This window comes from Microcaecilia unicolor, chromosome 3, assembly GCF_901765095.1.
Source record: "Microcaecilia unicolor chromosome 3, aMicUni1.1, whole genome shotgun sequence".
Lineage (NCBI taxonomy): Eukaryota > Metazoa > Chordata > Amphibia > Gymnophiona > Siphonopidae > Microcaecilia > Microcaecilia unicolor.
In genome coordinates this window covers 424,503,309-424,527,705 of record NC_044033.1, presented here as the reverse complement: position 1 = coordinate 424,527,705, position 24,397 = coordinate 424,503,309, and positions in this window count along the sequence as shown.

Sequence of the window (24,397 nt, the reverse complement as noted above, 5' to 3'; positions counted from 1 at the left end):
TGTCTATTAGATTGTAAGCTCTTTGAGCAGGGACTGTCTTTCTTCTATGTTTGTGCAGCGCTGCGTATGCCTTGTAGCGCTATAGAAATGCTAAATAATAGTAGTAGTAGTAGTACTGGTTGCTTACAGAGAAGTACTTAGGAGTCTACAGGGTTAACCCCATTTATTTTATTTATTTATTTATTGCATTTGTATCCCACATTTCCCCACCTTTTTGCAGGCTCAATGTGGCTTACAATACATCATGAATGGTGAACATATATTAGAAAATAGACATTTAGTGTTACAGAAGGATCTTGGGCAACATGATGAAGTAAAAACATGATAATAGTATAAGAAGCAAGTATTATAAGACAATTCAGAATATATGTGGAGTAGTTGTGTATATTCACATTGGTTGGTCTTTGTGGTATGCCTTGTTGAAGAGATGGGTCTTCAGTAGTTTGCGGAAGTTCATTAGATTGTAAATCATTTTTAAGTTGCGGGGCAATGCGTTCCATAGCTGTGTACTCAAGTAGGTGAAGTTTGACGCGTGCATTAGTTTGTATTTTGCAGTTGGGGAACTGAAGATTAAGGAACATTGAGCCGGAGGGTGAGAGAGCCCCTTGACCTAATAAGAGAACATTGGGAGGGAAAAGTTGATACCTCATACACCCCTGTAATTGAATATGAAGCAGAGATTAGAAGAACTTGTAGGCTTTGTCAGAGATAACTTGCAGGCAGCCCAAACTAAGCAAAAGACCTGGTATGATCGTAAGGCCCAAAATACCTGGCAAGATCCCAAAAAAGTTCAATAGATTTTATGCTGCTTATCCCAGAAATACTCACAAAAATCTCAGTTGGAGAGTGTAATAGGAAACTCTGTGAACTTATAAGAGGTAGAGTCTCATATAACTGCACATGGCTCCTTGTCACTTCACTCACAAGGTGAATCTATGCTCATGCACTTATATTTAATCATTGACTCATTCCCTCATCCCAGAAATAAGCAGTGGATTTTCCCCGTCAATTTAATAATGGTCTGTGGACTTTTACTTTAGGAAGCCACCCAGACCTTTTTTAAACACCACTAAGTTAACCGCCTTTACCACATTCTCTGGCAATGAATTCCAGAGTTTAATTACACGTTGAGTGAAGAAAAATGTTCTCTGATTTGTATTAAATTTACAACTTTGTAGCTTCATCGCATGCCCCCTAGTCCTAGTAGTTTTTGAAACAGTAAACAAACAATTCACATCTACCCATTCCACTCCACTCATTATTTTATAGACCTCTATCATATCTCCCCTCAGCCGTCTTTTCTCCAAGATGAAGAGCCCTAGCTGCTTCAGCCTTTCCTCATAGGGAAATCGTCCCGTCCCCTTTATCATTTTAGTTTAAAAGCTGCTCTAATTTCATTTTAAAAGTTAGTGCCAGCAGTCTGGTTCCATCCCAGTTAAGGTATAGTCCATCCTTTCAGAACAGGCTCCCCCTTCCCCAGAATGTTGTACAGTCCCTAACAAATCTAAATCCATCATCTTTGTACCATCGTCTCAACCACACATTGAGGCTACGGAGCTCTGTCTGCTTCTTGGGTCCTACACGTGGAATGGGGAGTATTTCCAAAAATGCTACCCCGGAGGATCTGTATTTAAGCTTTCTACCTAGGAACCTATATTTGGCTTCCAGAACCTCCCTCCCACATTTTCCTATGTCATTGGTACCCACATGTACCAGGACTGCAGGTTCCTCCCCAGCACTATCTAAAATCTTATCTAGGTGACACGTGAGGTCTGTCACCTTTGCACTAGGCAAGCAAATGGCCAGGCGATCCTCACATCCACCAACCACCCATCTATCTACATGCCTAATGATCGAATCACCAACTATAACAGCTGCCATAACCCTTTCTTCCTGGGCAGAAGCTCCTGAAGACACATCCTCAGTGCAAGGGGATATTGCATCCCTTGGTGGGCAGGTCCTGGCTACAGGATTCCTTTCTACTTCTCCAAGGCAATATTCTCCTTCTAGGAGACCTCCCTCCTCCAAGGCAGCACAGGGGCTACCAGACTGGAAATGAGACTTCTCTACAATGTCCCTGTAGGTTTCCTCTATGTAACTCTCTGTCTCCCTCAGCTCCTCCAAGCTTTCTACTGTAGCCTCAAGACATCAGTTGATCTCTGGCTTTCCTCTCTCTTCACAATTAGGTATCCTGTCAAGTTCGGCATGCAGAACTGCAATATTCTTTAATGGGAAGCAGCTTTTGTTACAATTTTGGTAAAGTGAAGGCAGGAAATTGAAACAAAACTCTAAATTGGCCATTATGTGAAATACATATTCATACAGTTATAGAAAGCAAGTTTAGGGATAAAAAATAATTTCCAATAACAGAAACTGTGTTTTATTGTTTGTTTACACCTTATTTTAATCATAATTAATCATAATTGGGATATATTGCAAACATTTTCAGTTCATACCATTTTTGGATCAATCACCTATTTAGTTCATCTTTGGATTTTGGATTATTTAGATAATCTGGGTCCTTTAAAGTCAACAGGGAAAACAATTTTGCATTCCAAAACTTATCCAAACTATGACTATAAGTTGATAGTAAGGTTCAGAAATAGCCATCCACAGTTATTTTTTTTTTTTCATTCTTGTACCCCCATGTCTCTTCTCTGTAAGCCGTAGAGATGGTAGTTCATGTTGAGATAGTGAAAGAACTTCATTTCACCACATCTCCTTTCGAGAAATTCCCGGAGATCTGGGAAAATTTATAAATCTCAGGTTAACACTCCTAATATTATCTTCTACAGCTTCAAGCTTAACCCTTATTCCAGAAATGTTCATAGTTAAAACGAATCGGAGAAAATTTTTCTTCACCCAACGTGTAATTAGACTCTGGAATTCGTTGCCGGAGAACGTGGTATGGGCGGTTAGCTTGATGGAGTTTAAAAAGGGGTTAGATAGATTCCTAAAGGACAAGTCCATAGACCGCTATTAAATGGACTTGGAAAAATTCCGCATTTTTAGGTATAACTTGTCTGGAATGTTTTTACGTTTGTGGAGCGTGCCAGGTGCCCTTGACCTGGATTGGCCACTGTCGGTGACAGGATGCTGGGCTAGATGGACCTTTGGTCTTTCCCAGTATGGCACTACTTATGTACTTATGTACTTAAAAGTTTTTTGAATTTATTGAAATATTAAAATTAAAGATACCAAAGACTCAAATTCTGCTCCATCATTTCAATTTTTAATATCTCAGTCTCACATAAATACATTTTAGAATCAATTCCTGTAATCTGGATTTGCAAATGGGAGAATGATCTTCTTCGCAAGCCAGGAACTGCAAACCAGATTGATTCCCAGTTAGTATTACTTATGACTTACTCACAAGTGTTGAAGAAAGCAGTTCAGCAACTTTGACAGCAGATCCCCTCTCCAAAAATCCAGTAGCTCCTGGAGATATCTGAAGCATTTCTCCCATTTGGCTCATATCTTGCTCCAGCTGTTAAACCCGCCATGCACTCTTCTTCCACCTCCGTGGCCACCTGGGTTTGTTCCTGTTCCAGATGCTGCATCACAGGGATGGGCGAGCTTGCTGCATGCGGCTGTAGAGGAAAGGGGGTCATTGTGTTTGGACTTAAACTCACCTCCCGCCCCAAAGAGCAGTTCTTCTCTACTTCAGAGCCTCCTAGCTGATGTAGGGATGCAACCAGACTTGAACATACACTCTCCAATGTGCTAAAGGCATCCACAGCTCCTGCCCCAGTCATGTGGAGAGAATGCCCCAACTTCCGACTATTGCGTTTCCCCATGCTAACTAAAATGAAACAGAAAAAAGGTAAAAGATGTCACTATTTCAGCTCCATCTTAGATTCTCCCAACAGCCAGGTTGAAAGTTATGACACTGGTGTTCTGTGAGTTTCGGGGTTATCCCTCAGCGATTTGGACAATGGGTTTATTGGGCAAGGCAGTTTTAGAAGCAACATCAATACTCAATGTCTCTTGAGGTAATTAGGTTGCACAAAATAATGTTAATCTGGAGGGTACTTGGTAATTGGGGCCTAAGAGGTACTCAAAGAAGCTTGACATCTGATAAACGTATGTACAGTACTGTTTATTATACATACAGTATACAGTCTCCGTTAACTGACGTTATACAGTCTCTGTTAACTGACGTTAGCTCACTTGAAGTAATCAGTCATAGTCCTCTGTACACTCTTGTGTCTGTGAGTCTCATAGACTACGTCTGCCAGACAGTAAAAACTGTCATAGCACTGACATCCAGTGGCCTCCAGATAGGCCCGCATGGTGTTGAGACTCTCCAGCGCTCTTGCAAAAGTGACTGCATTTTCAGTTATTTTTATTCAGTATGTACAACTTTTTGATATACACAGGATTACTACAATTTGCCTATATTAGCATTTGGTTTTGAAAATACCATCTATCATTCTGTAGCATACACCATACGGCCAGTAGTCTAGTGATTCATTTGTATATGTATTGATATTATTTAATGCTATTATTTGTATGTTGATTTTTTCGAAAGCACATTTTTATAACTGTCTATATTTAATCATTAACTATTCTTTGTCTTATTATGTTTATTGTATTTTATCTTTGATATTATGTTTTATTTTATGGTTTATGTTCATATTAGCATTTAAATGTCTTATAGCCTCCTGAAGCAGGCACTTTGGTACTGAAACACGGCAGCTGTGTTGAGTCATTTGGTGACTTTCCATTAAGATTCATATTGAAGTAGCATCTCCCTTGCTGTTTTTTGGAAGAGTTAATCTACCCTATTTTGAACTCTTTACTGGTTGACGTTCATAGGGATTGAGTGTTCCTCCACTTCCTGTGGTTGTTTCCCGTCGACAATAAATTGAGGACCAGGGATACATGAATCTATCTATCTATCTATCTATCTATCTATCTATCTATCTATCTATCTATCTATCTATCTATCTATCTATCTATAATATTGATACATTTCTTAAAGTGAGTAATCTGAGTCAACTAAAGACACCGTTGCTTTATTGATGTGTTATTCGACTCAATATAATAGCGCCTGACCATAGTCTTTCATGGTCTGCTCAAACCATTATTGAGGGCCGCCAATAGTGGTTCAGTGATAAGTGCTTTAAAATAATTATAATCAATTCATGTAAATCCTAAATTACACAACTAGTTTCAAGCAGAAGCATACATACACAATAGTGGCTGCCCACCTAAGAACATCATGATATAAATTGAAATTCTCAACTTATCTTTGTATGAAGAACATCCAGAAAGATTATAAGGTGTTCCACTGTCATTTTGTTTCCACACTGTGAAAACTTTCTGGGAGCAGTTTTATGATATTGTTTGGGTTCCTGAAGGGGAGTCATCCTCAAAACAGAGCTCTGTAGAACCCCTTCACCAGATTTAGGAGAACATCTGGGGAATTCAGTGTTCCAAGTAACCAAGGATGATGACAAACCAACTCTTTCAGTACAAGACAAAGAGTTCTTGAAAATCATGGATAATGAATTCTACAAGGATGAGTCAAACAGTTGGGTAGCCCCTATACCATATTGGATGCCCAGATCATGACTCCCTAACAAGAGAGATCAAGCTCTCTCTCATCTCACTTCATTGCAAAAGACTCTGAGACAGAACAGCACTTTATAACATTCATGCAGAACATGATGGATAATGGCCATGAAGAGCCAGCCCCACAATGACTAAAACCAGGCCAGATCAGGATTGTGTTCAATTCCAGAGCTCAATTTCAAGGAATCTCACTAAATAATATGCTGCTTTCTGGGTCTGACATGATCAACAGCCTAGTAGGAGTTTTGATTTGCTTCAGAAAGAAACTCATCACCATAGCAGCGGATATTCAACAACTGTTTTATTGGTTTGTCATACACCCAGACTACAGAAGCTACTTGAGATGTGGTACCATGACAAAGACATCAACCAGGAGATCATAGAATACATAATCAAAGTTCATGTCTTTGGTAACAGTCCATCACATGCAGTAGCTAGCTACGGACTTAGAAGGACAACCCATGAAGGTGAAAGAGAATATAGCACATATATGAGATGTTTCATTGAAAGAGACGTTTACGTTGATGATGGTTTGAAGAGGCCAATCTGAGACTTTATAAACTCACCTCTAACAGTCCAGAAGTAATGAGAGCACTTCTTGCAGAGAATCATGCCAAAGATTTAAAGGATCTAGATCTAAGAGTAGACACCCCTCCCCTTCAGAGAAGCCTTGGATTACATTGGGATCTGAACAGAGATGATTTTACCTTTCAAGTCTCCACCCAAGAGTACGATCTATTGGGGATTGTGGCCCCAGTCACCTTTCAAGGAAGATCCCTATTGAGGGAACTTTCCCAATGTTCTGATGAATTGGATGTCCCATTGCCACAAGAAATGTGACAATGGGAGAGATGGAAAGATTCTCTGAAGAATCTTGAACAACTGTACATCCCATGCACTTACATCCCTGCAGCACTCAGCACTGCCTGGCACAAAGAGATCTTCATCTTCTCAGATGCTTCTAAAAAGCCATAGCTGCAGTGGCTTACTTAGAGCTACAGACACCTATCACCAGAGTACCATCAGAGATACAAATCTACAGATCATCAATGACAACTTAGCACTACCTGGGAACTTCAACACAAGACTTCCCTGGAAGACAAGGAACTTCTTCAGCAGAGCCATCACTGAGCCAGTGATTTATACCACAAAGTGGTGAGAACACTGTGGACCAGTGTCCACTCCAGAGACTCAGGGACCTTTCGCTCTCCTTTGTTTTGTTTGTTGTTTGTGTTGTCTGTTTCTTGTTTCAACTCCTGTGAGACTGCAAGAAAGAAATCGCCAGAGTAACAGTGAACCAGAGAGAAGCAAGAGGTTGCTAAGTTTCAAGATCCAGATATAAATGGACTTTTGCATGCTTATAAAGTTTATAGATTATGAAGTTAAATAGTGGTAATTACAGATGACAGGTGGGGAATGGTCTGCCCCCATATTCATGGTGAACACAACTTCAACTGAAGAGGAAAACGAACCACTAGTTGCAAATTCAATAACCATAAAAGGGAAGGAAATAGTGGATATAGGAAACTGTTTCAAGAAACTATCCAAGGTAGGGCATAACTATCACTTCAATTCTAATTTAAATTCCGTTGAGAGAAGAATATCAGAAGCTATAGGCCCAGACTTTATTTTGGGTTATTAGGTCTCATATGGGCCATTCCATTTCAGGCTTCAAACCAAGTCGTCACTTCTTCTGTCATCTATTCATCTCATGAAATCAATTATTAATTTTAAAAAATTGTTGAAACATATCCTTCACAAAATTATTTTAAATGATCAAAAAAACCAGCACTTAACGCATGTGAACAGCTGCTATCCAAACATGAAGTATCTTGACTCGATGCTCACAACCAATGTCTTCTGCGATAATGGTCGTCTTAATAGCATTTCGGTAAGACTCTCCTTTCTGCTTCTGGAATCTTGTAGCATTCAAAAATTAGATCTCTCATCATCTAGAAATATAGAAAAACAAAATGTGAGCAACCTCCACATACAAAAACAGCCAATAACCCCAAAGGCTCCATTGTTTGCAATTGAAAAATCCATCTAGTTTACTTCTTTAGCAAAAGTGCATCCAAATTGCCGCCACATCAAGCTGAATATATCACTTCTAATACACAAAACCGCAAAGTAATAAAACTGTGCTGGAATTGTAGACAGTGGGGGACAATAGATGCTGTCATGTCTTGACAACTTAAGTGACTATGATGTTCAATGAGCTGAACTTTCAATGAACATCAGATGGCGACAGGAACATCAGATGGCAAATATTACCCTAGATGTCATACAATTAGAAGCAAACCACAATTTGCTGTTAATACTACTCAATGTCACATCAGTCCCTGAAAAGGAAATGTCACAGAAACCACAAGACCCACATGGGAAGTAGCCATCCACATAACTTGCATCCCTCAAAGAACTAATGTCTATTCGATCTGAGGAAACTAAGGAAGCTCGCAGGTTTTTCTCTCATTTAAAGGCAAATAAAGGGGGCTTATGACAACGGGAATGCAGCTATAATATATACCAATGTTTTAAAATAGCTATCTTTCTTTATAAATCTCCCCAGAATAGGGCACACTATAAACACTGTGGATAGAAGCTTGTTTTTGTGAAGTATATAATAAATAGGTCCACTCATCCCACGTATATATAGCACTGTGTACTAGGGCTGCTTTCCCTATAGTTTGCAGTTTCTTGTGATTGACCCCTTGTGAGCTTTCCCTATTGGCTCTTAGTTCCGGGCCAGGGTCAACCTTCCCTCTCTCTTCCTGGGTGTCCCAGTCTTCCTAGCATGCCTTTGTGATCAGCATCTGTTCTAGGGGCTTATCTCTGCTTAATCTACTGTGATTTCATCAAAATGCTTTACCATTATCCCAAATCATTTTCCCACATCTTCCCCTTTGAGTATTACAGCTTTCCTCTCAGCTGGGCTGAGGTTCTGGCCATCTCTTTGCCTCCGAGGTGGCTAGATATGGACTCTGTTTGCTGACGGCAACAATTCTTTCCAAACAACTGAACTGTAAGTTGATTTTCTTTGTTTACTATGATTACTACTACTACTACTACTATTACTTATCTTTTCTATAGCGCTACAAGACATACTCAGTGCTGTACACTTGAACATGAAGAGACAGTTCCTGCTCGACAGAGCTTACAATCTGATTAGGACAGACAAGCAGGACAAATAAGAGATAAGGGAATAACTAAGGTGGGAATAATAAAATATGGGTACTTAACAAGTGAGTAAGGGGTAGGAGTTAAAAGCAGCATCAAATAGGTGGGCCTTTAGCCTAGATTTGAAGACGGCCAGAGATGGAGCATGACGTACCGGCTCAGGGAGTCTATTCCAGGCATATGGTGCAGCAAGATAAAAGGAACGGATTCTGGAGTTAGCGGTGTAGGAGAACGGTGCAGATAAGAGAGACTTACCCAGTGAACGGAGTTCCCGGGGAGGAGTGTATGGAGAGATAAGAGTGGAGAGGTACTGAGGAGCTGTAGAGTGAATGCACTTGTAAGTCAGTAAGAGGAGTTTAAACTGTATGCGGAAACTGATAGGGAGCCAGTGAAGTGACTTGAGGAGCTGTAGAGTGAATGCACTTGTAAGTCAGTAAGAGGAGTTTAAACTGTATGCGGAAACTGATAGGGAGCCAGTGAAGTGACTTGAGGAGAGGGCTAATATGAGCATAGCGACACTGGCAAAATATGTCGTGCAGCAGAATTGTGAACAGAATGAAGAGGAAAGAGATGGTTAAGTGGGAGACCTGTGAGAAGCAAGTTGCAATAGTCTAAGCAGGAGGTGATAACAGTGTTGATAAGGGTTCTGGTAGTGTGCTCAGAAAGGAAAGAGTGAATTTTGGTGATATTAAAGAGAAAGAAATGACAGGTTTTAGCAGTCTGCTGAATATGTGCAGAGAAGGAGAGAGAGGAATCGAAGATGACCCCAAGGTTACGAGCTGATGATTGTTACATTGAGAGTCTTCTGGTAAAGTTTTTACTTGGGAATGGTTTATGCTGGCTGTTGAAGCTTTGTGACCATCACCTTACTTAGAACAGTATACCTAAAGAGAGGGAGAAAATTCTGGATTTATGAAAATGTGATGAAATGGTATTTACAATAACCTCAGCTATTGGCAGAACTTAATGTCATCCTTTTAAGCACTAGCCAGGAAGTGTTTAACTGTGACTAGTACAAAACCAGATTTTTTTTCTTTATTGGATTTTTAATAATAGTTGTACATTTTCTCTGAGGGATCTTTTCAAATAGTTTATGGCTTTATCTTAAATAAAATATCTCTCTGGGAGAAATTATAAAGGCTATAAAATACAATAAAATGTGGAAAATCTTCAGTCTTGAATACTGAAACCAACATTCCATTGTTTCTTATTTTCAACCTTTTGAAAACATATACTTAGGAATCAGAAAAATAAAATAAAATTAGCAGTCAGAATTAAAGGGAAAGGAAGGGATTGAAGTTTAGATTTAGCCCACATCTTTTTTTTTACTTATAGCTCTGGATGAGTTACATTCAAGCGCAGCAGGTGTTAGGGATGCATAGTAATTATTTTCTTGAGTAAGAAATAAATAGTGAGATACAATTCTTTGAATAACATAATTCAGAACAAAATTTCAACAGCCAGTGTTCCCTTAATCTGCATTATATATGCATGTAAATGTATTAAAAAAACTATCCATTGTTGCATTGCTAAAACCCAACTCTTGATGGTAAGTATGTACATATAATTCTTAAAATCGATTATTTAAAATTTGTAGACTGACCATATATTTATTTAAAAAAACTATTACAGCACAAATTTGATTAACAACATTCAAGGTGGATAACAATAAAAATATATAATATACTTTTATCAGATTTAGGGGCTCTTTTTCCAAAGGTCATTAAGCCCTAATACATGCATAGCATGTGAAAAAAAAGCTACCACAAAATGCATTTTGTGGTAATTTAGCTGTTTCTAAATGCTAATCAGGCATTATTTTTTTTTAATTATTATTTTTGGGAGGGGACATGATATGAGCAGGGAATGGGTGTGGAAGTGCTATCCAGCTAGAACATTCCAATTAGCACACTAAGGACTAGATTCAGTAAATGGTGCCTAAATTTGGGTGCTGAAAACAATGAGCACTCAGTGCTATTCTATAAATGGCACTCCGAGATGGGCACAGTTTATAGACTGGCACATACTCCTGGATTCTATACAGTGCGACTAGCAGTGGCATAGCTACGTGGGGCCACGGGGGCCTGGGCCCCCGTAGATTTGGCCCTGGACCCCCCTGCCGATGACCCTCTCGACCCCCCTCCTGCCGCCAACCCGCCATTGCCTACCTTTGCTGGTGGGGGACCCCCAACCCCCACCAGCCGAGGTCCTCTTCCTCCGGCGCAAGGCTTCGTTCTGTTACTGAGCCTGATGTCTTGCATGTACAACGTGCAGGACGTCAGACTCAGAAACAGAACGAAGCCTTGCGCCGGAAGAAGAGGACCTCGGCTGGCGGGGATTGGGTCCCCCGCCAGCAAAGGTAGGCGACGGCGGCGGCGGCAGAGGAGGGTTGGCGGCGGGAGGGGGGTCGAGAGGGTCATCGGCAGGGGGGTCAAAGTTGTTGTTGGTGGTGGTGGTTGTGGCGGCGGGGGGGGGGGTCGGCAATGGTGGGGGAGGGGTTGGCGGCGCCGGGGGGGCTAAAATGTACCCCCTCACCTCGGGCTCTGGACCCCCTCCCGCCGAAGTCTGGCTATGCCCCTGACAACTAGCACTCCGCGCTGAAATGAATTGGCTTAACAAGTGAATCAACGTTAATAACAGCACCTAACAAGCAAAAATAAGCACTAATTGGCAGTAATTAGAATTTATGCTCACAACTCTAAGTGTATTCTGCAATGAACTGTGCCTGTATTCTAATGCATGCAGTTCAAAAGGGTGGGAACAGGTAAATGGGCATTTATTGCTAAATATAAAATTAAGGGCCCTGTTTACTAAGCTGTGCTTTAGGTGAGCAAACGTTTTTGTGCGTGCTAAAAAGTAGCATGCACTAACAATAGAGACACCCATTATATATTCCTATGGGTTTCTCTAGCATTAACGCACACTAACAAGTTTGTGCACCTACAGTGCAGCTTAGTAACTAGGGACCTAAGTAAGATACAGATATCCATGAGCAGCTTCTCCCCCTCTCCTCTCCTCTCCATCTCCTTCTATCCCATGTGCTCTGTTTCTCCTTTTCCCTTCCCACTCCTCCATGTATGATCCCCTTACCAATCTTTTTCCCTTCCTCCCTGCACCCACACTCCCTCCCTCTTTTTTACCAAGGAGGTTAGATAAAACAGGAGACGAGGTGAGCCTATCTAGCCTGTTATATGGACTGAAGTCAGTAGGTAGAAATTGTTGCCACACTGGTTCACCCAGACAATAGCAAATGCTATTGAAAACAGTAGCAAAAAGATTATTAGAAACTAGTAAAAAAGCCCCATTTCTGATGCAAATGAAATGGGGGTTAGCAAGGTTTTCTTCTGTGTGCATGTGGGAGTGTGTGTGTCCCTGCCCTCTGCCCTCTCTCCCTTCCCCTGTGCTGTCTGTCCTCTCTGTCCCCTCCCCCTCGGAGTCGAGTCCTTCAGTGTTAAGTTTCCTGCTGTGCTGTGTTTATGTTACAGAGATAGTGAGGGCTTCTGCCCTCTCTCCCCTCCCCCCTCTGAGTCCTTCACTGTTACAGAGAGAGCGATTTGATTTCGTGCTTTGCTGTGTTTTCCTTCACTGTTTGTGTTACAGAGAGAGCGAGGGCGGGGCAGACACTCATGGGGAAACCGGATATCTCTCCCCCTTCACACTTCCAGCTGGAGGATTCATTTAGAACGTTGGTGGTGCCTTTTATATATAGAGATAAGGGACTTTTTTTTTTTACATTCAGATTGCACATTATCCCACGCAAACTTGGGTTCAATGTAGCTTACATTTGAAAATACAGTGAGAAAGAATAATAGAATTCAGTTATATCATGGGAACAAGTAGATGGATATGTCTGAAAAATTTAACAAAGTTGAGACCAACTGAGCATTGAAAAAAAAAAGGCAGGAACATTTTTATAATATACTACTGCAATCCACAAAACAAAAGGAGCAAGTTCTCACATGCCTTTTTTTTCTTTTAAAGTAGGCACCATCTCTTTGAAATGCATTGCCCCCAATCTCAGTGCTAAGCAATTATACCTGAAGTTGCATTCTGCTTTGAAAACACATTTGTTGTCCCTCACCTTCCCTCTAGTAGCTAGGTGGTTGGTCTGGGATTCAGTTTGGCGTAAGGTTGTTTGTCTTCTTTTTTGTTTTGTTTTGGGGTTTTTCCCCTCTTTTTCTGTCCTTTCCTCTTGATATTGTATTTCCTTTCCCATTTCTTTGTATTAGAATCGTACACCACTTTTTTTAATTGAGAAAAGCAATAAAAAAGTTTCTATTAAACATATTAAACCTCTATTAAACATTAAACATTACTCACATCTGCACGCTTTGAGGGTAATTTCTTAAGTAGAGAGGTGTGGTAGCCGTGTTAGTCCACTCTTAAAGGTTATCAATAGAAATCAAACAAAATAAAACATGGAAAAGAAAATAAGATGATACCTTTTTTATTAGACATAACGTAATACATTTCTTGATTAACTTTCGAAGGTTGCCCTTCTTCGTCAGATCGGAAATAAGCAAATGTGGTAGCAGATAGTATATATAAGAGAAACATCAAAGCCTGACAGAGAGGGAGGGTGGGGGTATGCATGGGGACATCAAAGCATTTCATTTGATGTAATTTCTGAAATGACATCAAAATCCAACTTTGGACATTTTGCGGAAAAGTCCAAAAATCCAGTCGCAAACAAGGCCATTTTCGATCCTGAAAAACATCTATCTTTTTTTTCAAAAATGGCCATTTGCTAGATGTTGTTGTGTTCAGTGCATCTATATTTTTGGACCATTAAAAATGCACAAAATCTAGCCATTGGGATGTAGGAGGAGTCAGCATTCTTAGTAGACTGGCCACACAGACATCCCAGCAGGGCAGTGGAGCACGCTAGTGGGGCACTGCAGTGAACTTTGCATAAAAGGTCCTGGGTACATATCTCACTTTTACCCCCTTATATTGTATGGAGAGCCTTCTAAAAACCACTACAAACCTACTGTTCCCAACTGTACAGCACTACAATAGCCCTTATGTCTGCAAGTGTCACCTTGGTGGTACAATAGGTTTTTGGTGGGTTTTGGAGGGCTTATACTTTCCACCACAAATGTAACAGCATGGGTTATTGGTCTAGGCCCCCTTCTCTACAGTGCACTGCACTGACCACTAGGCTACCCCAGGGACATTCTTGCTTCTCTAATAGGACTGGCCATAGCATCTGAAATCCATACTACCTGCCTATTATTTTTCCAGACCTGGTCCAAGTGGTCCTGCCCCCCCCCCCCCCCCCCCCCCCATAAGGAGAAGGCTACTGCTGCATTACTTACTCCCCAAGTTGCCCTCCTTATGTAAGAAGTGAACCACAGTTTCTTCTGGCCATTTTAAATCATAACAAGTCATATCCTGATCGTGTGACTCGTTGTGATTGGTTATCTGTAACTATTTAAACCCCCAAACTCCCATTCTACCTTGTCCTTTGATAGATCTCACATGAGAGTTCCTGCTACTTTTGTATTCTGTAACTGACCTTGGTTTGTCTTCCATTTCTGAACCTGTTCTACCTACCCCAATCTGTGCCTGATTCCTAACTACAATTTTTCCTGCTAATTCTGTACTGTTTCTAATTCTTTGATGTTGTCCTGGCTTATCTGACCATGTTCCTGCCCTTCATTCCTGTACTTCTCCAGCCTCCTTGTCGTTTAATGCTAAATTCTGAAAGTAACAGCTTGTGCTCTAAGTCTTTGCAGCTTCTGAGTATTGGAGGGCTCAACCCAAATAGAAAGTAATTTCTTATAGGTGAACATGTACAACCTAGACCAAGGTCCTCCTGGTGTTCCCCACTGAGTTGTCACCTGGTTGTGAAACACTCTGAAGTCCCCAGTGACATTCAGGCTAAAAATTATTTATGTTTGTATTTTGATCAAGTTCATTTGTTCTAAGAAAATGTTAGATGAGTACCATGCTATGTTCAGGTGATGGGCTTTTAGATCCTTCAGTGACCGCCATTTAAACACCAGATGATGAAATACATTTTGCTTTCCTAGGAATATACCTTATACTAGCTCTACTAAATAAAAGAAAATCCTTTTTTTTCCTGAATACAATTGTGGCAGTTCTTCTGATTATTTCCCTCAAATGCAGTTTTCTGACAAAAAAAAAATGTGTGCAACTATTTTTGTACTGTTCCACTAACTGAAAATAAACTAAAGATGACCTAAAGATTACTGAATTCAAGTCTAAGTTTTGGCTGTGATTGATTTGAAGGGGTCAGTTAAAAAAAATCTTTAGCTCAAAGTTAAATTCAGGGCCCCATTTACTAAGTTGTGTCAGCGTCTTTAGCGAGTGCACAAAATTAGCATGCACCATGTAGGTGCCCATTAGAATATTGTGGGCGCCTACACATCACATGCTAAAAATGCGAATGCACCTCTAGTGCAGCTTAGTAAACAGGGTCCTCAGTGTCATAAACTTCCCTTTAGTTAACTTACCCATCTAAGTGCAGATTGGATATCTATTAGCCTCGCATGCTGGCTTTACACCTTTAAACATACAAGTCACATCTTTTTCTACCCTAGATTTTAAAGGAATAAATGAATTAGCTAGCTGAGCAATAAGCATTCGGTCAATTGCTTTTTTATTGGCTAACAGGACTAAATAGATGATAAGCCCCATTTAATTTAGAATGCAGAAATAGGAATTGAGATGTCTAGGTCAAGATGTATCAATTTCTGCCAGTATTTTACAAAGGACCTGCCAACACAGAGCTTATTCTAAAATACATGCAGGAATGAATGTTTATGCAGGCAAAAAAAGTAAGGATGGACGAATGATTCTTCCAGTGGAAATCAGAGGACATACGTGAACATAGATAAAATAATGTCTCAGGATTCTACAACATCAGATGGTCAAGGTGCTCGACATGGACCCATGTTTCGACACCTATGCACCTGCGTCAGGAGTCACACAATCTTATGAGAATCCTACTTTGATGATGGATGTCAGAGAGGATGCCAAAATGCAGTACCAAATTTCAGTAAGTCTTTCAGTTTGACTCTCACCAGTGCACAATGACCTCTAAGCACTGAAACATGGGCCAAAGTGAAGTCCCTTGACCACCTAACATTGTACAATCCTGACCCTATCAATAAAGACATTATTTTATCTACTTTTCACGTATGTCCTCTGAACCATTCATCCATCCCTAATGTTTTTCCTGGATTTTTTATGTAATGTTTGTTTGTCCTCTTTTGTTTCAAGCTATGAATGTTTATGCACCAGCTATGTGCAGTTGGTGCCTCCATTTTATGAGCATCAACATCTAAAATATCAACAGGGCCAACATGGCAACATACACATGTATATTGTTTGTTTAGAACATATATGTATATGTGCTGGCATATACACATGTAGGTCTGCCTTTTAGAAACCTACATGTCTGTGGTTTCTCAAGCTGTCATAGAACCCGATATCATTTGCCAGTATCACTCTCTGTAGGGAGAGGAAACAAAACACACCAGTGGGTCGATATTCAAAGTGATATAGTCGGTCATAAACAGCTCCTGGTAAGTTTAATCGCCTGTTCGGGGCTAACTGCTAATTTTCAGCAGCACTTAGCCAGCTATTTTGTGGGTATTCTGGGGGCGGAGTCAGCCCTTGGTCAGTTAAGTGTCAGTATTCAGCACTTAAACGGCTAGGCTAATTAAATAAATAGGACCACAAAAAAGTCAGTCCTATCTTTATGCTTTAACTCTTAGTCAGTTAAGTGCTGAATGCTATGTTAACTGGCTCTGGAAACCTGGAAATTCAATGGTGAAGCACGGACATGACCCAGCACTGAATTTCCGAGTTTAACACTGATCACTGCTGGCTGAATATAAAGCCCTGGGGGAATAAGGGGACAACCTCTCCTGATCCCTCCAGTAGAGCACTGCACAAAAGAAGCACCTCCACATAACCTAGATGTCCCCAGAAATAGCTATACCAACATTGACCTTGACAGAAATAAACGTGCATTCTTCCCAAACCATGCCCCTTGATATATGCACATAATTGCAATTTGGATGTTTAAATCCCACCTTTCTAAAATTATTATTTAAATGTGTATGCAATATACACATCTAAATGCCAATTTCTGAACATCCAAATCACACACAGGGCTTCTAAAATGACCATCAATATATCATTTAAGTATGTTAGGTAAGCCATAGGTTACTAGTCTTTTGTTTTAAGGTAAACATTTATCATTTTTACATAAAATAAAACACTGGGCCATGGTGGTCAGTCCAGATATTCAATGCCTGGCTATCTCTGGGCAGCAGCATAGAATATCCAGGTAAGTGTGATCACCCAGAAGTTAATCGGGCACTGGCCAATATTGAGACTGGCCAATATTGAAAATGCAATATTGAAACAGCGCCCTCTACTGGCATGACTACAGCGGTCTTGGGGAGGCAGGGCAGATTAGTGGCCTGAAAGTGAAGGTGGGGTATAAGGTTGAAAATTTGCCTAGGGCACTCAATATACTTGCATCAGCCTTTACTACTTATCATTTCTATAGCGTTACTATAAATACACACTGCTGTACACTAAACACATATGAGACAGTCCTTGCTTGACAGAGTTTAGAATCTATTGCAAGACTAATAAGGGATTAGGGAATTACTTATTGTGAGAATCATTAAAACAGACATGGGTACTGAACAGATGAATAGGAGTTTGGAGTTAAAAGCAACCTCAAAAAGGTGGGAGTTTAGCCTAGATTTGAATACGGCCAGAGATGGAGCTTGATGTACTGACTCGGGAAGTCTATTCCAGGTATATGAAATCCTAATCTAAAACCCCAATTGGCGCTTGCCGATCCTAGAACTACCATGGGACACCAGCGCATCCTGCGGTAGTGCCTTTTAGACTGCAGTAAGTGTGTGTTAGTGCTTACCACCACTTAGAAAAAGGGCCCCATATAGACAAGTTTACAACATAAAAATGAATGGAAAGCAAAACTCCCCAAAAATGTACAAATGCAAAAGGCATGATGAATTCTGACATAAGCAGAGCAAATTATTTTTATATAATAACATATAGTGGAACATGCATGAAATTTCAGTAAACATGCATATTTGTGTGATGCAGTGATATAAACAGATAAAATCAACACTAGAAAGGACACATATCTAAATGGGAATTAAGGCACGCCTTTACCTAATAACAAAACTCTATCCACAGACCTATGGGTAGTAAAAGTTGTTTCTTATTTTTAAAAGTTAGCATGAAAAAGCTTTGTTTTAATTCATACAAGACTTGGCTTTTAACAAAAGAGTTAATACAAAAATAGAAAGTTTAAATAAATTTCAGTACAGAATAATAACTAATAATAAACAAATTACAAACTTATGTCAATACAAATACATTTTAATACACAACAAAAACATAATTTAAAAGTGCACTAAACCCCCTTAAATTCACACAGACATTTCCTTAGTCCATTATAGGATATTCCAATAATTCTTCTTAGCAATAGTTTCTGTATATGTCCACTAGTTATTCATCTTGCAGGTATATCACCCATACTGTATTCAATTCTATTCTTCCACGAAGAAGAATTATAATCCATTCACAGTCATATTCAGGCTATATTCTTCACTCTTAAAAATTGCTTTTCAGCTGAATTCAATAGAATTGAATACAGTACGGGTGATATACATGCATGATAAATAATCAATCAATCAATCAATAATAAATAAATAAATAGATAAATCAAGTAAAATAGCTTAAAAATGACAAATGTTGTACAAATTTAGGAGATCAGGTTGTTTTGTAAAATCAGGCATGAACTTTTCGGTTACAAATAAAAGAGGTTCTGTTTGGTGAAAACTCACAACCTCTCAAAGTAAGAACCCCATAAAGAATGGTGGTGGAAAACTCATGTTTTGCACTATCAAGTCCAGGAAAGCTTGCCACCATTGAGTTCTGCTTTATTTCAGAAAACTCCAGGGGAGACTGTCACGTCATCTATCTGAGAGCTAAAGTTGAGCTGAAAGTGGGTCATGTGGCCAGATAACAACTCTAACCATTTAAGAAATGAATAAATGAAGAAAAAGAGATTTAAGGCTCGATATTTAGCCAGCACTGATCAGCATTAAACTTGGAAATTAAATGCTCGGCCATGTCCAGGCACTGACATTGAACTTCTGGGTTTCCGGAGCCAGCTAACACATAGCCGGTTGAGGGGGTCTTTTACTTAGACGCGCTAGCGTTTTTAGCGTCTGTTAAAAATTGGCGTAAGCCAAACGCTAAAGACACCCATAGGAATGCATAGGCGTCTTTAGCATTTAGCACACGCCTATTTTTAACACATGCTAAAAACACCAGCGTGCCTTAGTAAAAGACCCCCTAAGTGTGATATTCAATAGTTAACCGGTCATGGGTTAGTGCATAAAGATAGGACTGACTTTTATGCGGTCCTATTAATGTGGTTAACTTGGCCAGTTAAGTGCTGAATATTGGCACTACTGGTCAAGGGTTGACTCTCAAAATAGCTGATTTGCACTTACTGGTTATTTTTAGCAGCATTAACTGGGTAAGTACCACTGAAAAGTAGTGGTTAGCTCTGAACAGGTGATTTAACCAGCCAGGAATCATTTCTGGCATACTAACCACCTTATAATTGAAAGAGAAAAACGCCTAGATTTCGACCCAAATCGGGAGATAGACGTTTATCTCACAAAAACGAATAAATCGGTATAATGGAAAGCCGATTTTGTACGTTTTCAACTGCACTCCATCGCGGAAGCGTACAAAGTTGACGGGGGCGTGTCGGAGGCGTGGCGAAGGTGGAACTGGGGCGTGGTTATCGGCCGAGGAGAGATGGGCGCCTTTCGCCGATAATGGAAAAAAAGTATGCGTTTGTAGCTAGAATTTAGGGCACTTTTCCTGGACCCTGTTTTTTCACGAATAAGGCCCCAAAAAGTGCCCTAAATGACCAGATTACCACCAGAGGGAATCGGGGATGACCTCCCCTGACTCCCCCAGTGGTCACTAACCCCCTCCCACCACAAAACATGATGTTTCACAACTGTTTATTTTCACCCTCAAATGTCATACCCACCTCCCTGGCAGCAGTATGCAGGTCCCTGGAGCAGTTGTTAGGGGGTGCAGTGGACTTCAGGCAGGTGGACCCAGGCCCATGCCCCCCTACCTGTTACAATTGTGCTGCTTAATGCTTAGTCGTCCAACCCCCCCGAAACCCACTGTACCCACATGTAGGTGCCCCCCTTCACCCCTTAGGGCTATAGTAATGGTGTAGACTTGTGGGCAGTGGGTTTTGAGGGGGATTTGGGGGGCTCAACACACAAGGGAAGGGTGCTATGCACCTGGGAGCTCTTTTACCTTTTTTTTGTTTTTGTAAAAGTGCCCCCTAGGGTGCCCAGTTGGTGTCCTGGCATGTGAGGGGGACCAGTGCACTATGAATCCTGGCCCCTCCCACGAACAAATGCCTTGGATTTATTCGTTTTTGAGCTGGGCGCTTTCATTTTCCATTATCGCTGAAAAACAAAAACGCCCAGCTCACAAATTGTCGAATAAAACATGGACGTCTATTTTTTGCGAAAATACGGTTCGGTCCGCCCCTTCACGGACCCGTTCTCGGAGATAAATGCCCATGGAGATAGACGTTTTCGTTCAATTATGCCCCTCTAAGTTGCTTAGAAGGAAAGGGGACTTGATATACTGCCTTTCTGAGGTTTTTTGCAACTGCAATCAAAGTGGTTTATATATATTCAGGTACTTATTTTGTACCAGGGGCAATGGAGGGTTAAATGATTTGCCCAGAGTCACAAGGAGCTGCAGTGGGAATTGAACATCCACTGCACTAACCACTAGGTTTCTCCTCCACTCCTTCATGTTTTGGATTGGCTAAGTCAATGTCCCAGCCTAAACTCTATTAAATGTTGTGACCAAACTGAGCTATTCATTCAGGGGTCCTTTTACAAAGGGGTGCTAGAGTTTTTAGTGTGTGCTAAATGCTAGAGATGCCCACAGAAATATATAGGTGTCTCTAATGTTTAGCACGTGCTAAAAATGCTAGCACGCCTTTGTAAAAGGACCCCTCAATGAGGTCTTCAAGTGTCACAGAATCAAAACAGTTCTATATGAAAGAATGGGTCAAAATTCCTCAAGGGTGATTCCTCTTAGTATATTAATTCAAAAGGAGTGAAGCCTGTGAAACTGGGATTACCTTAATCAGTGGGAATTGGATTAGAGACTCAATTATTGTTAAATAATTTCTGGTTTTAAAAGAGAAAAAAATGAAATCAGGTGTATTATTTCCACTAATATTGGACAATAAGTATGTTTCCAACGAAATTAATTGACTATACACCGTCTTGGGTTTGAAGAAGCCAACCAGAAAATCAATGTGGAATAATGATTCAGATAAATAATAACTGGGGATAATCAGGTTAATACCACGTTTTCTTTGTTTACTGTTGTTTAATTGATCACCTTGTCTTGTTTCACTCTCTCTATTTTGTGGTCTAAGGAAGAGTATAGAATTACCTGATTGAAATAATTATTGTGTGTTATTTTCTCTGTATCTCTGGCAAGTTATTTTAGTGCTTGTAAAATTAAGTTGTTATAAATAAAATAAATTAATTAATTAAAAACTCCTCAAGGGCAATGTTGGAAACTCATTAACAGTTTCAGGAAACATTTAGTTGAAGTTATTGCTGCTCAAGGAGGTACCACTATTTTGTAAGTAAAGGGTTCACATACCTTTTCACACGAGGGTACTTATTATTGAATCATATTGTTGAATCAAGAATCATAATGTATCCGCCTGTCTCAGTTGTTTATTTACTGGAAGTATTTTTCTCTCTTACCTGGGTTTAGATTACGATCTAATCATGTTTTGAGCATAGGTTCCAGCTCTGTGGGTGATTGAGCACTGCAGTGCTGAACAGATGCCATCACTTTGCCCAAGAAGGGGCATTTTATGATGGGTGTAGTCTCCCATTCATTCTGAAAAGTTGGATCCTATGGTTTTGAGTATAAATTGGGCTAATGACTGACAATCCTAGGGTACTGACACTCTTTTCTCAGCACCATGAGGGGGGAAAGACCCCCTATTGTGAAGCATTTCCTGTTTCTAACTTTGAAACAAATGTTGCACAGACCCATGAGTGTCTTCCCTGTAACTAAAATTAAATTTTAGCAATGCATTCATCTTAGGTAGCAGAGGGAGAGCAGTTAAATTAATACATGTTCTCAAATCACTGACTAGCACGTTGTTATGATGTTGCAGAAAATTGAGGTCACTTTCAAAAAGTAGGCAGAATAACCTCTTGCTTTATTTGGTAAACTAGTAAAAAAAGGCCCGTTTCTGGAACGAATGAAACGGGCTCTAGCAAGGTTTTCCTGGGAGTGTGTATGTTTGAGAGAGAGAGAGAGCCAGAGTGAATGTGCGGGTGTATGACAGAGTGAGACTGTCTGTGTGACAGTGTGTGTGTGAGAATGAGAGTGTGTGACAGGGCCCCCTCCCCTGTTCCTAATGCCCCTCACCCCATTCCCTCCCCTCCTTTTACTCCTCCTTCCCACACTTTGGGTTCCTTAAGGCTTTCAAAAGTCTATGTACCCCCATGGCCCTAACGCCCAGTATCCGGATACCCCACCACTTTCCTCCTGACCCCTCCCCCAAGATGTAATACTTTCACGTCCTTCATTTTTTTAAAAAAAGTGTCCTATCTACCCTGTGTACAAATGCCCGGCATTCAGATTGTGTTCCTCTCGTAAATTTTCATTTCTTTCATTCATTCAGAACTTCCCCCCCCCCCCCCCCCCGAACACTTTTGGTTCCTTCAGTCTTTTAAAACTCTCCTATGTACCCTGTGTGCTAATGGCCAGCATTCAGATTGTTTTCCTGTCCCAAATTTGCATGTCTTTCAGTCACTCACAACTCTCCCCCCCCTTCTCCAGTTTAACACTTTTGTTTCCTTCAGTCTTTTAAAACTCTCCTATCTACCCTGTGTCCTAATGGCCAGCATTCAGATTGTTTTCCTTTCCCAAATGTTCATGTCTTTCAGTCCTTCAGAACTGCCCTCCTCCCCCCATTTAACACTTTCGGTTCCTTCAGTCTTTTAAAACTCTCCTATCAACCCTGTGTCCTAATGGCCAGCACTCAGATTGTTTTGCTTTGCCAAATTGTCTGTCACTGAGGTCAGTGCGTGCCTGCCTAGCAGACCACTTCCGGCAGACACGGTCCCAAGCACATCCTGTTGGAGGTGAGAATTATTATATTGGATGTGCTTTAGTTAAAATGATAATATTACCCAAGATTCCCTGTGGGGTGAAATGCAAAGATATTAAGAATTTCTGTTTCATAACTATAAGCTTTGTTTGAAGGCAAAAGCTGCTAGGATCAGTTATGTAAGCTTTCTCTTGAAAAAGTAATGGGAAGTCTGGACATCTATGGATTACAGGGGTATAATGCAGCATGTCAGTGTAGACTAGTTGCTGATTTATTGTTAAATCAAAACAAATATAATTCAACTTTATCCAAAATGCTTCTTTCAAATTTTCTCTGGTAAATGTATTGCATGTAACAGATTCACAACTTCCTGGGGACATTATGAACAACAAAGTTATTAAATCTTTGCTGCTGTGCGGGAGATGAGCGAGTGGATTTTTCAAAAACTTACATTATTATATTTCATCTTGTATTAGTTTCAAGATAATGTATGGTTTTAACCCCAGGGCTAGAGCATAATTTATTTCAAGGTTGGAAGAAGAGAGTGATTGACAATATCTATCTTGGGATTTTGCTGGTGTGAAGTCCTTTGATAAGTGAAGAAAAAAGTAGGAGAACCCTTCTTCTTTCTTTCCCCTTATCTCCAGGCTAGACATTAATGGAGTAAATAATTAATCAAGCTGCTTGCTTTTTACCAAACCTCGGGTGTAGTTTTTATGTGCAATGTTTGCAGCAATCATGAAATAAAAAAGTATGCATGTGGAGGAAGTGATGTTAGCTGTTTGGAAGACAGCTGAGCCACAGAGTTCTACTACCCTGCAGTTAAAAATTGATCAAATTCAGCTCTATCAAAGATGTGTGATACATAGCAAGGATAAATAGCATGGAGATGAGAGTCAAAGAAGTGGAGAATAAGGGTCTGCAGTAGTCATTTGCCTGATTGAGGGGGAAAGGGAAATGGGACTTGATATACCACCTTTCTGTGGTTTTTACACCTACTTTCAAAGTGGTTTACATAGCATATAAATGTATATATATATATATATATATATATATATATATATATATATATATATATATATAAATGTATTTTATTTATTTATGTGTTCTTGTATCCCACTGTTATCCAAAAGCTAGTTTTGGTTCAAAGTGGCTTACAACTACATTTAGGTGGGGTTACATTGTGCTTTGCAGTGTGAAAAGCACATCTGTAGTTATTTAATAGCGTTTGTGGAGAGACAGATTCAGCAGGGAGGTAATTAGTAGTAGAATTCTTTGAAGAGACAGGTTTTAATTTCTTTCCTGAATCAGAGACGGTTAATGATGCATCTTATTTGTACCTGGGGCAATGGAGGGTTTAGTGACTTCCCCAGAATCATATAGAGCTGCAGTGGGACTTGAACTCAGTTCCCC